Raw genomic sequence first — 12,631 nt, forward strand, 5'->3', positions numbered from 1 at the left:
TTAGATAAATAATTTAAACCTTATTGCAAATATCATTATCCCACTCATTTACAATTCCCATAAAGAGAAACAAAGTTACAAGTTACAAAAGTAATATAATATTACAAGGAAATAAAAGAATTCCTAAATCTAAATCTTCTCAATCTTCTATTGATCTTCTTTTCATGCAAAGGGCAAACAAAGTAAAGCCACACTTAATCAAGCACCACTTGGCTGCATCAAAATAAATATCTACAAGGGATAAGAGCAAACAGCCGTAGCCTTGCACTTGAAGGCAAAGAAATCCAACTTGATAACATACAGGGAGTGGTGTCCATCAACAAGCAGCACAGTCACAACCTGCATGGCATGCTTTGTCACTGCCATAGCAACAGTGGAGCCGCATATAAATATCACGGGAGATGTACTAGCAAGTACACATAACCAACCCAGCCGCATCACCTCTTGCTCACAGCAGCATTCCATTTTTTTGCACTAGCTAGAACCACAATAATTTCAAGAACAGTACAAGCAAATCCTTTAGCAGCTAGCTACATGATCTACTAGCTAAACCCCCTATCCATTAGAACAACACCAGAACAGCCACTAAAAATCACAGCTAGATCTTAGAAAATAAATGAAGCAGCGAGGAAGTGCAGGCATGCCACAAGAAGAAGGTTGATCAGATTATCCAGAAGACCAAGCTACCCTACGGCAGCAGGTTGATTAGACTAGATCATGCAACATATGTTCTTATTAGTTTGTACAGTCGAGATAAGGGAAAATGAGAGATTCTCTCAGTCTGCATAGTGATGCTATGCAAGCTCATCACAGAGAAGCACAAGCCACATCTCTATATCTCTTCATATTATAAATATGTGCCTCTGCCTTTGCATCACATGCAGGGACAAGGTAATCAAGCATATCCTTTGTTCTTTTATCGGTTTGTAATTAAAAGAGAGAAACCATCTGTGAGTGCAGCATACACATATTTATTCCAACCCATAACAATGATAAGATGATCAATAGACCATCTGATTCCAGCAACAAAAGCATACCCATAAGCTCACAATCAAGCCATCAAGTAAATTATCAATAAGGGAGCAACACCACCTTTATCTTGCAGTTTAATCTCCACTAGGAGTTAAATAGAGTATCAATCTACTACAGAAAGTCACATATGTCTGGGATGAGTGCATCATCCAAAAAGAGGCATAACACATGCACAACGGCAATTACAACCACTAGATTTAAAGTTAACAAGCTTCAGAGGGTTACTTGGGGTCTAGGAAAAACTCCCAGGCCAACCAAGTAACATGCCCAACATCTCTAAATGCAAACTACTAATGCTTGTCACCAACAAGATATACATCTGCGTAGCAACAATCAATTTAAGCCCCCAAACTCGAATACATATCTGAGCAATTCCAAAAGCTTATAACTGAATTAAACTGGAACTAAACGTTCAGTTTCGTCAGGGTTAACAAATAGCAGTAGACCATACATGTATGCGATGATTAAATGATCCAAAGTGAGATACCACAAATAGCAACAAGTCAGTTAACCTCAATTCAGTACCAAGTGAGTCACTGGATTATCAAGCTCATGACACCAGAACCATAGACAGAGTAGTGTAGAGGAAATAGCTCACAGTGACATATTTATGGAGTATGCGATGTAGTCGATGCCAGGGTTGCGTCTGCGGCACCATCCCGCCGGCGTCGAGGCAGCAACAAGTGGCACAGCAACGTTGTCACAGCAGCACCACACCATCGGGGAGATTGGTGGGTGGCCAAACACGGCCATGTCGAGCGAGAGTTCGGGTGGTGGTCGAGGAAGAACGTCGAGGCGGCGTGGTCAACGAAGGGGAGTAGCCAGAGGCGCCGGAGCCGGTAGCGGCCGGCGGCGACCAAGCCAACCGCGGGCTAGGGTTTGCCGCGGGCGCGCTGGCGAACGCGTAGAGAGGAGGCGCCAAGGGGGAATCTATGGAGGAGAGCAAGGCGGAGCTGTGGCGGCAAACGGCGGCGCCAGGCATGGCCGGAGTCGGCCGGGGAAACAGCAGGCGACGGCGGCGGCGTGAACGCGTACAGGCGAGGAAGAGACAGAGAGGCGAGGCGTGTGTGCGTTCGTGAGTTGTGCGTGAGTGCACTTGGGCTGGACCCAAACCATTTGACTAGGAGATGTGACCATTAACTTGAGCCAATCAAATAACCAGTATACGTATTTGCTAATTAGCCCATTCTGCCTATCAGCGCGTATGTGGGTAACGTGAGTGCATACAAGTGTGTTTAGTATTAGCACATCAAGTTACATACTAGTTGTATTTGTGTGTTTCTAATTTTACACAATTAATTCCAAAGTATAAAACAACTTTTAAAAATACAAACAAATATTTAACCATAACTAGAAGTCGATTTCTAAATTCTAAAAAGTACCACTATCAAGTTACAAATTAATATTGCAACTTAAAATTAAAGTAAGCATTAAACTAAACTCTTGTAGATTTCAATTCAATTTTAATACTTTAAAGCTGATAAAAATAGTTAATTGAATTGTAAAAATGTTGGAAATATTATTTCACCCTTAATCATGTAATAAATATTTCCAAAATAAGTTAAAAATGATTTAGTAAATAAAACCTAGTATGTGAATTCTATTAAAAAAATAGCATATGGAAATAACTCCATAAATATTAACTACTCTTAAATTATAGTACCAAATTATAATTGTAAGGAATGTTTTCCTTAACAAAAATTGGTAAGATTAAATCAACGATACTTTAGGAAATTCTTATAGCTTCTCAAACCTAAATATGATATAACTCTATAATAGGAATTTGTATCACATCTGAAGACACAAAAACTTTAACAACACTTTAGGTCATACTCTTACACATGTTTGAGCCTAATGGAATTGTTTGACTTAATTTGCATGACCATGTTTGATAATTACAAGTACGATCTTTAGGATTAGACCTTAAGTATGAGGTCAACACTATACCATATGTTAGGTGTATTATTTAGGTATCCTATAACACCTAACCTTATACTAGAAATTTGGACATAGCTTGTTAGTTATATCATCCAATATTGTTCCATTAGAAGTATGGTACCAAACCGAATAATCATTAGCCATCAAACCTAGTCATCAATCTTTGGTATGAAACCATTGTGATCAACCAAACTAACAACATGTGTAGTAATTACCTCTAGGTGTTTATGTTCAATTGAACCCTACAAGTACTAGAGATTTATGAACAATCTTGTTTAGGCACCAACTATTCCTTACTTAGTGGATCCAATAGCAAACCCTAGGACCCATAAGCCTTAATTAAAATGCTTCTTACTACTTAAGTAATATATTCTTCAAAAGTTATTCTTTTGAAGTAGATATAGAGTAATCAACAACCCTGCCTAATAGGACCTATATACCCTAGCAATCTATCACCAATAAGATATAACCAACCATGGTAGCCGACATTCATAATCAATTGCTTAATATACCCTTGCTTAACCAAACCATGCAACCATTACATGACTAGGAACTCAATCCAACTTTGTTGTGCTCCATACAACATATAATTAGGAAACTCAATTGAGAACAATGGTAATCATAGAAATAAATAGTTTCTACTTGAAATACTTATTACTTCCTAATTAACATGTTCTTCAAAAGTTATTCTTTTGAAATCTATAAAAAGTAATCATTAACCATATCATATGATACTAAAACTAAAAACTATTCATTACATGTTAGAATTATATCAAATTTTATTGTTGTGTGCTAGTAATATTATTTTTGTGATGTATTGCACTACTTGTTTAGGATACCAAGTAATCAACATTTAATAAGAATCTTGTTTGTGAATCACTCTAAAAGTGCAACACACCCTAAACCAATCATACCAACTCACTAATCCTAAATCATCGGGGTTAGGTCACGCTTAGAGCGATTGCATCTCATATTTATGCATTATTGCATCCTTGCCAATCTTTTAAACATCGTCCTTACCGGACGATGATGCTATTTCAGAATTTGGAGTTATTGCGTATCGAAGACCTTGTCTGCATAATCTTGCAGTCAAGAAAGGCAAGTTCATCACTTGCTCATGTCATTTGAGTATTTCTATCAAATTACTTGCAAAGTACTATGGTTATCACTATTGCATAAAAACCAAAACCACTACTTTCATAACTATGAATATGACTATGTGGTGGGCAATGGAACCATGGATTGTGTTGATATGGTGGAGGTTCCATTGCAAGGGTTTATATCCATCTAGGATTAAACAACAAATGTCGCCAGTGATTCTTGTGCCGTAATACCCGTGTTAACCATAAGATCTGGAGTGGGACGGAATAGTCAATTGTATTTCCACCTCTTGTACATCAACGGATGCGCTTTACCGTAGACCCTTGATCCAAGAGAGGACAAGTGGTACCCTTGATCCAAGAGAGGACAAGTGGTAGGGTGGGGGTCCCGATAAAGTCCCCACGGTAATTGCGGTCTATGATGGGTTGCAGCTGCCGGCGAAGGAGTTCATGGTAGAGACCTGAACTGTTGTCGTGGTCGGGGTCCATCCTTAATTGGAGTAAGAGGACCGGCGAGGACCCAGGGTCGGGGTTTGCAACAACGGGTGGGTGTATGAGGCAGCGGAGGAATATGATTGGCTATGACCTTATACCGGGCCTCACACCATAGGAAGTGTGGACGGGGAAATTGCCCGGTTGGCACCAAGGTTAAGATCTCTTATGGGTAAAGCAACACACCTCTGCAGAGTGTAAAGAACCGTGACCTGTCACTCCCTGTTCCGGGATATGGAACTGCGAACGCGGCCGGAAAGGAGCTCCATGAAGTTCTAGTAAACCGGTGAAGGCTGACGGACATAGTTCTTCTGAATAAAAGCAACCTTTTGAAGAAATGGTTATGAAAACCTGCATTGGTATTAGACTTTCTGGTCTAATGCCGTAGCTAGTGCATTAAACACCTCTTTCCTATAATGAACTTGTTGAGTACGCTCGTACTCATCCCACTCTTAAATCCCCTGCTTAGATATGGAGGCCTCGAAGGAGAATCTACAGTACAACTCGAAGGCCGAGGAGTCAACAACTACTTCACGAGACAGAACCTTGTCAGAAGAGTCAGATACCTCATCCAACAAGGAGAAAACCTAGTTTAGCCACAGAAGGGAACTAGCTTCCTAAACCTAGCTCCTATTTAGCTAGAATATATTCATAGCCCCTATAGCTAGTCAAATACTCTACAAATAGAGTTCGTGATAGGATTAGACTACGAGTCGTTCTTCTGGAGTTTATTTGCCGTTTTACCTCATTGTAAAGTAGGAGGCTGTGATGATCTTATGTAACAGAGTCAATGTTGTAATTCTATAGACATGCCTTGGACCCGCATATGTTTCTGTTGTACCACTCTGAGCGATATAATACTAGTGGAACGGTGTTTCATTGGTGTTATATCAGACTTGCATACTACACCATTCAGTGGTATGCCGGGTCACCACAAAAGATAACTTATATTGCTCTCCCGATGGGAGTATATGTAGAGTTAATTATAACTCGAAATATACTCTTTTGCCCTTCTATCTTTCTTTTTCTCTTTCCTTTCTTTCTTCTTTATAATTTCATCGGGCACGCGAGCAGCGTTCCCGATGGGAGTATTCCCCGAGGCTACAGCCAAGGACTTGTTCTTGGTTGTAGGCTCCACGCCTCATGCCTCTATATTCTCCTTTTATCTCCCGAAGTTTTATAATTTCTCGGGTGCGCGAACAGCGCTCCCGATGGGAGTAGCCCCCGAGGCTATGAACAAATATTTGTATTTGGTCATAGGCTCACGCCATTTCTATTTTGTCTTTCTAGATCTTTTTTCCTTTTTTCCAAAGTAGCCCCCGAGCATTTGGTCAAAAACTTGTATTTGATCAAAGGCTCAGCATTATTTTCCCATGTCGCCTTTTATGAAGTTGTGTAGTCGAATTTTTCCTTTTGCCAAGATGACGTTAATGCTGACGATAGCCACGATCGCTAGTCAGAATTTTTCGACAAGTCTATTCTCGCTGCCATGCGGGCCCAATTGATCCATTTCTTGACACGTCGTGCAAGTGGGGGACACACGTCCTCCGCTTTTTCGGGCACACGCACCGTAACTTCCCCAGTGTTAAGTTACTTTTTTACCCTTGTTGCCACGTGGTTATCATCTATCACACATATTCCTTATCCAACGGTTCGTCGTTTCGCCGCACCCTTATATAAGATCATCGTCTTCCTCCTTGAGCACTTCCGCTCGCGCCGTCCCCCTTTTTCTCATCTGCAAATTTCCTCCTGCAATCCACAATCTCCTAAGCTCCTCGCTTCCAAGCTGCAAACCCTGCGCCATTGTTGATGCCACCGCGTCGATTAACAAGGCACAGTATGCCGGAATCCTCCATGGCCGCCGTGGATCTTGGAACAGCGGAGTGGGAAAGATCCAAAATTTCCACTCAAGACGTCAATATGCTGAAGAAGCTGGGGATCAGCAAGAAACCCAAGGCATTGTGCTTCCCCAGTGAGGAGAGCTACCCAACCCCTCCAATGGGGTACCGGGTAAGTTTTGTCGACCACCTCATCCGCGGTCTTTCCGCCCCTATTCATCCTTTTCTCCGCGGACTGCTCTTTGTCTATGGTTTGCAACTCCACCACCTCACGCCGAATTCAATCCTCCACATCTCCATTTTCATCACTTTGTGCGAGGCCTTCCTTGGCGTCCAGCCTAACTGGGCGCTATGGAAGCGCATTTTCTTCTGCCGCCGCAATGGCTCGCCCAATGTCGCCTATAATATAGGCGGCGTTGTAATTTCTGTTCAGCCCACTGTCGACTACTTCGACGTCAAGCTTCCTGACTCAGTTCAAGGATGGCGCAAGAAGTGGTTGTACATTCAGGAGGAGAACCACGGATGTGCGGAGGACAACATCCCTCCTTTTGATGGCGCCGAAAAAATCTTTCGCCGTCGCTCATGGGACGCGGAGGCCACCGAAGAAGAAAGGGCGTCGACAGAAACCTTGATGGCTCGTATCCACGAGTTACAAAATACTCGCGGCAAGGAGTTATCAGGTATCCAAATCACTACATACTTTCTTAGGGCTAGGGTGCAGCCGCTTCAGGCTCGCAAGCATCCTCTCTGGAAATATGCCGGCGACAAGGACGTAGATCGGCTGTCGGTGAATTTGGAGGTCAAGGATTTAGAAAGACTTGTCCGAAAAATTTCATCTCTCAGCAAAAAAGATGCTGTCCCTTCTTCTTGTCGAGTGACGCCATTCAGCGCCGCCAATCCACTTCCCGAGGTAATCTTTGTCTATTGTCTTGTTGTTGCTTTGCTATATTTTTTGTAACTTTATTTCTGATATCGGTCCCTGTTTTTATTTTGCACAGAATCATCCAGACCTTGTCTCGCTTCCTCCTCTCCCTGAAGGTGGAGAAGTCGAAGAAAGAGCCATTGTCACTGATGACAATCAGGAAGCTCCATCTTTTGTGAATGAACCCGTGGATTCTCGAAAATCTGCGGGTTCTTCCGAAGGTACTGCGTCAGCACAATCTCCTCCTCCCGCTGTCTCCCCGAAAGGCAAAAGGAAGAGGAATGATGTTGAAGATTCCGGCACTTCCAAAGCCGAAGAAGTTGATCCTTCACATCAGAAGGCGGCTTACGATCCTTATCTTGAATCCCTCGTCAGCTCGTAAGTTATTTTTTTTTCTCCTTTTTTCTGTACTCGAAATGTTTGTCTTGTCTTGCTTTTTATGCCGTCGATTTTTAATCACAGCGATGATGAGGAAGAAATACCAACTGTTGACGTGGCTCTTCGGACGAGCACGTCACATACTTTGCTTGCCTCGGATACGCTAGTTGAAGGAGAAGAATCCTCGCCTCCTCAACGAGACGTCGTCACCACTACTCCGCCATCAAGCCCCCTTGCTCCTTCACCAAAAAGGACAAGGATTGAAACGATCATTGAGCCTGCCCCTCAATTGGGTAGCTCTTCTACTCTGCTCTTGGATGATGTAAGTTTTTGAATTTTCTTGCCAATATCTATATTTCCTCTATTTTGCTTTTTCATGCCTTCAATCTTTTTTTTATACGATCGTTTCTCTTTCTTTGTTCTTCTTTGACAGCCCATGATCAAAGATCTTATCCGCATCGGATCCCAATTCATTGGGTACCGTGAGTATGCCAGCAGAACTGAAGGTAATAACTTTTTTTTGCTGTTGTTGTTTCTGACTTCTTGCTCCTGTCGTTTGTCGCAATTTTTGACCTTTCTTTTTTATTTCGACAGAGAAACTTGCAGAGGCCAACAAACGTGCCGACGCACTTGCTCAAAAACTGGAGCAAAGTGAAGCGGCCCGCAAGAAAGCCGAACTTGTTGCTAGCGAAGCCAAAGCAGAGGCTGATGAAGCCAAAGCAAAAGCTGCTAGTGTCAAGGAACTGCAGAAGAAACTTGAAGATGCTGAAACTGCTTTAAACGAGCACAAAGCCGCACAGGCCACTCGTGAGCATGGGATCCTCAAGTGCCTGAAATCGCAAAATCGACGCATTCAGGGTAATGTTATCGATCCCTTCTATTTTTTATGGGACCTGCTTTTTCCTTGCTTTTGACCGGCGTTGATTCCCTTTTGCAGGTCAAACAAACCAAGAGTTTGAGCTAGAGAATCCTGACAATGATCCTCTCCTAGACACACTTTCTTATCTGGAGCTTCATGGATCCGAAATTCGTGAAGGCGTGGCGAATGCTGACGCGGGACTGTCGAGGCTGTTCCCCTACTTCTTCCCGAAGAAAGAGGAGCCCAAGACTTTCCTTGCCCTTGCCCAGAGCTTCAATTCATCAGAGGACCTTGGACTGAAGATGCGCCAGGAGAACATGAAGATTGCTGTCGAGAGTACTGTTGCCTTGGTCGCTGACAGCCAACAAACTGTTGATTGGATGAAGGTTGGCGACACCGATCAGATAGAGCAGTCAAGATGGAGGTCGTTGATTAAGGCAGCCAAGCCCAACACGAAGAAAATCCTGGCCTATCTCGGGATCAAACCAGCTTCAACTCCTAGCTCATCAAGGCCGGAGGTCTAGTTGCATGCCTCTTTGTTTTTTGCTTTCTTTGTCTCTTTTGCCCCTGTCGCCAATTTAGCTGTGGCGGCCATTATCCTGGTAGTCCTTTTGGAGGAACTTCTTTTGTAATGTCTATGTAAATTTGTCTAGAAATTAATGAAATTCCCTCTGGCACTATCATTGATCCTGGCGCTTTCTTTTCCAGTTAATATTTGACAACTATTCGACCAATCCTTGCTCTGCCGATGCTTCACCTGCTTCTTCCTTCTTGAAGAAAATGCTAATCGATGATAACCCTCTCGAAGGTTCTTCAAGCAAACATTTGTCGAAATATTTGCAAGAACTTCGACAACAACTTCAATCCATGAAGAAACAAACTCTTGCGATGATGGAAAAATCTCGACAAGCGTCCGAGAGAGAGGAAATTGCTCTTCAACAGGCAAAAGAAGCCATCGCTACGAAGGATGCTGCATTCTTTGAAAATTTCTTGAAGCTTCTTCCCGCGAGAATTATATGCTTCAGCTAATGACTGATGCCAGTTTGGACATGATAGGTATGTTTCCCGCTCATAACCATATTGGATATTATTCTTCACCATTCGTTCCTTGATTTTTTGTTTGATGTGTCAGGCTCGTTTCTGGATGCTGCTGCCGAAGACCAACGTGTTGAAGCTCGAACCACTGTTTCTTTGAGGCGGCTGCGCAACATGGGTCTAATTTTTGGGTTACTCCTGAGCGCACCCGCCAAATCGTCAGATTTCAAGATCGCGCGGCTCAGGTCCGCGATTTCCTTGACTTCTGTATGAAGACTTTATTCTTAGTTTATGGAACCATGTTCCCTCGGAACAAAATGCCAGAAACCCTTCCCGCTTTAATGGAGAAATTTCGAGATGCTCCTCGAATCCATGGCTTTGTACGAGCTCAACTTTCTGCTGGCGCAAGATTTGCCATGATGATGATAAAAATTTGTCATCCAAAATTGCCCATAGATCAAATTGTTCCTACTTGTTTGGCGAAGATGGCAAAGAAAAAGAGAAATATGGGCAAGAATGACGATTTGGTGACTCCTGTTGCTGAAGATATGATGGATGAACTTCTTCGGATGGATTCTGAGTTCTTCGTGAAGGGAAGCTATGCTGAACATAGTACTCGTCCTTCTACTGAGCGGATAACCATAGATCATATGCTAGGTTTCCCTTGAAAACTTTTTCCTCTTCTTTGCTGTATTTCTATCATTGATACATCTTTGTGTATTTGTAAACACAATCTATATTGTCAAGCTGTGTTTTTGATCACTGAGCCCCCGAGCTTTTGGCTGGAGTCTATACTGTTTTTCTATCTCGGAGGTTTTCCCTCCTGTCATAATAAGATATCTCTGTTTTTTCATTGATGGGTTGGAAGCCCCCGAGTGTCGTGGTGTCGAAGTTCTTTATTTTTGTTGCGAGGTTCTTGGACCAAAGCAGTAAGTTTTTTGGCGCGTACACTATGTTTATAATTTTATTAGCTTCCGATATTTGGCGAGGTATTTAGTGTACCAAGGCGAAATATTTTGGTAAGTCTAATATGTCTATATTGTACGTATTTTGAAACTTGAAGGCGTTGAGCCCCCGAGCGTGTCGAAGAATAAGAAATATATCTCCACTATCTTTATTATATTGCAGCACCGCGAGCCCGCCTCATTAAAAACCTTTCCGGCCCCACTCGGTGCCCCGAAAAGGAAAAGAGTGCGTCTGAAAACTCGCGGGCGTTTCAGTACATTGTATTTTTACAGAGAAGGACTATATTTCGACTCTAAGCGTAGAACCGCCTGAGCTGTGCTACGTTCCAGGGGTTTTTCTCGGGAGCCCCCGTCTTCTTGTCCTTGATCCTGTATGCGCCTCCGTCGATGACTTCCGTGACCACGTAAGGCCCCAACCATGGTGATTCGAGCTTCTTGGTACTTTTTTGATTTAACCGCAGGACCAAATCCCCAACTTTAAAAGATCTTGGTCTTAACCGTCGACTGTGGTAGTTTTTGAGGTCTTGCTGGTATTTGGTGACTCGTGAAAGTACTTCATCGCGAGCTTCGTCTAGTGCGTCCATATCATCCTCCCGAGCTTTTTGTGATGTTTCTTCGTCATATTCTGTTACCCTTGGAGAATCGTGCTCTATTTCAATTGGTAGTACTGCTTCGGCTCCGTGGACAAGAAAAAATGGAGTTTCTTGTGTCGCTGTATTTGGTGTTGTTCGGATGCTCCACAAAACACTTGGCAGTTCCTCTGGCCAAGTATGTCGAGCTTTTTCAAGCGGTCCTAGCAGACGCTTTTTGAGGCCGTTGCAGATGATACCATTGGCTTTCTCGACTTGTCCGTTAGTTTGCGGGTGCCCAACTGACGCAAAGTGCAATTTAATGCCTACTTCTGCGCAGTATTCCTTGAATTCCTTGGATGTGAAGTTTGAACCATTATCTGTAACAATGCTATGAGGCACCCCAAACCGAAAAACGAGACCTTTCACAAATTTTATTGCCGACGCTGCATCTGGTGAATTTATTGGCTTCGCTTCTACCCACTTAGTGAATTTGTCGACAGCGACCAGCAAGTACTCATATCCTCCTGGCGAAGCCTTGTGCAACTTGCCCACCATATCAAGTCCCCATTGGGCAAAGGGCCATGACAATGGTATTGGTGTTAGTTCTGCCGCTGGAGAGTGAGGTTTTGCGGCAAACCTTTGACACGCGTCGCAAGTTCTTACTATTTCCTTGGCATCCTCGATTGCTGTCAGCCAATAGAATCCTGCTCGAAAAACCTTGGCTGCAATAGCTCGACTACTTGCGTGGTGGCCACATATTCCTTCGTGTACATCCTTCAGAATTATTCTTCCTTCTTCAGGTGTGACACACCTTTGCAGGACGCCTGAAATACTTCGCTTGTATAATTCCCCTTTGATCACTGTGAAAGCTTTGGATCGTCGAATAACTCGCCTTGCTTCAACTGGATCGTCGGGTATTTCTTTCCTGAGGATGTATGATATATATGCTTGCATCCACGGAATTTGTACCATCATCACAAGTTCTTGGTCCTCTTCATCCTCCGTGGTTTCTTTGAGAAGCTTCGAAGTTTTCTCTTCTTTTGCTTTTTTCTGCACCTTTTTTGGCTTCGTGGATCTCTCCGCTATTTCTTCCCAAAATACTCCTGGCGGGATTGGGAGGCACTGCGACCCAATGTTTGCGAGAATGTCGGCTTCATCATTGCTCAATCTACTGATGTGATTTACCTCGCATCCATCAAACAGCTTCTCGAGCTCGTTGTATACCTCCTTGTATGCCATCATGCTATCATTGATTGCATCACATTGGTTCATAACTTGCTGAGCCACCAATTGTGAGTCGCCAAAGATTTTTAGTCGAGTTGCACCGCAAGCTTTTGCCATCTTCATCCCGTGTATGAGGGCTTCATATTCTGCTTCATTATTGGATGCGTTAGGGAACGTCATCCGAAGGACGTATTTCAACTTGTCGCCTTCAGGTGATATAAGTACTACTCCTGCGCCAGCTCCTTCTACTCTCTTGGACCCATCGAAGTTCATGGT

General features: G+C 43.2%; 1 long non-coding RNA gene across 1 annotated transcript; it reads right to left on the reverse strand.

The window, feature by feature from the left end:
- Window positions 1–2,172, reverse strand: LOC127345055 (uncharacterized). Its single transcript, XR_007878398.2, has 2 exons — window positions 1,631–2,172; window positions 1–339 (listed from the first exon to the last, which is right to left on the reverse strand). It is a non-coding gene; the product is annotated as an uncharacterized lncRNA (long non-coding RNA).
- Between the last annotated feature and the right edge of the window lie 10,459 nt (window positions 2,173–12,631).

This window comes from Lolium perenne, chromosome 3 (genome assembly GCF_019359855.2).
Source record: "Lolium perenne isolate Kyuss_39 chromosome 3, Kyuss_2.0, whole genome shotgun sequence".
Lineage (NCBI taxonomy): Eukaryota > Viridiplantae > Streptophyta > Magnoliopsida > Poales > Poaceae > Lolium > Lolium perenne.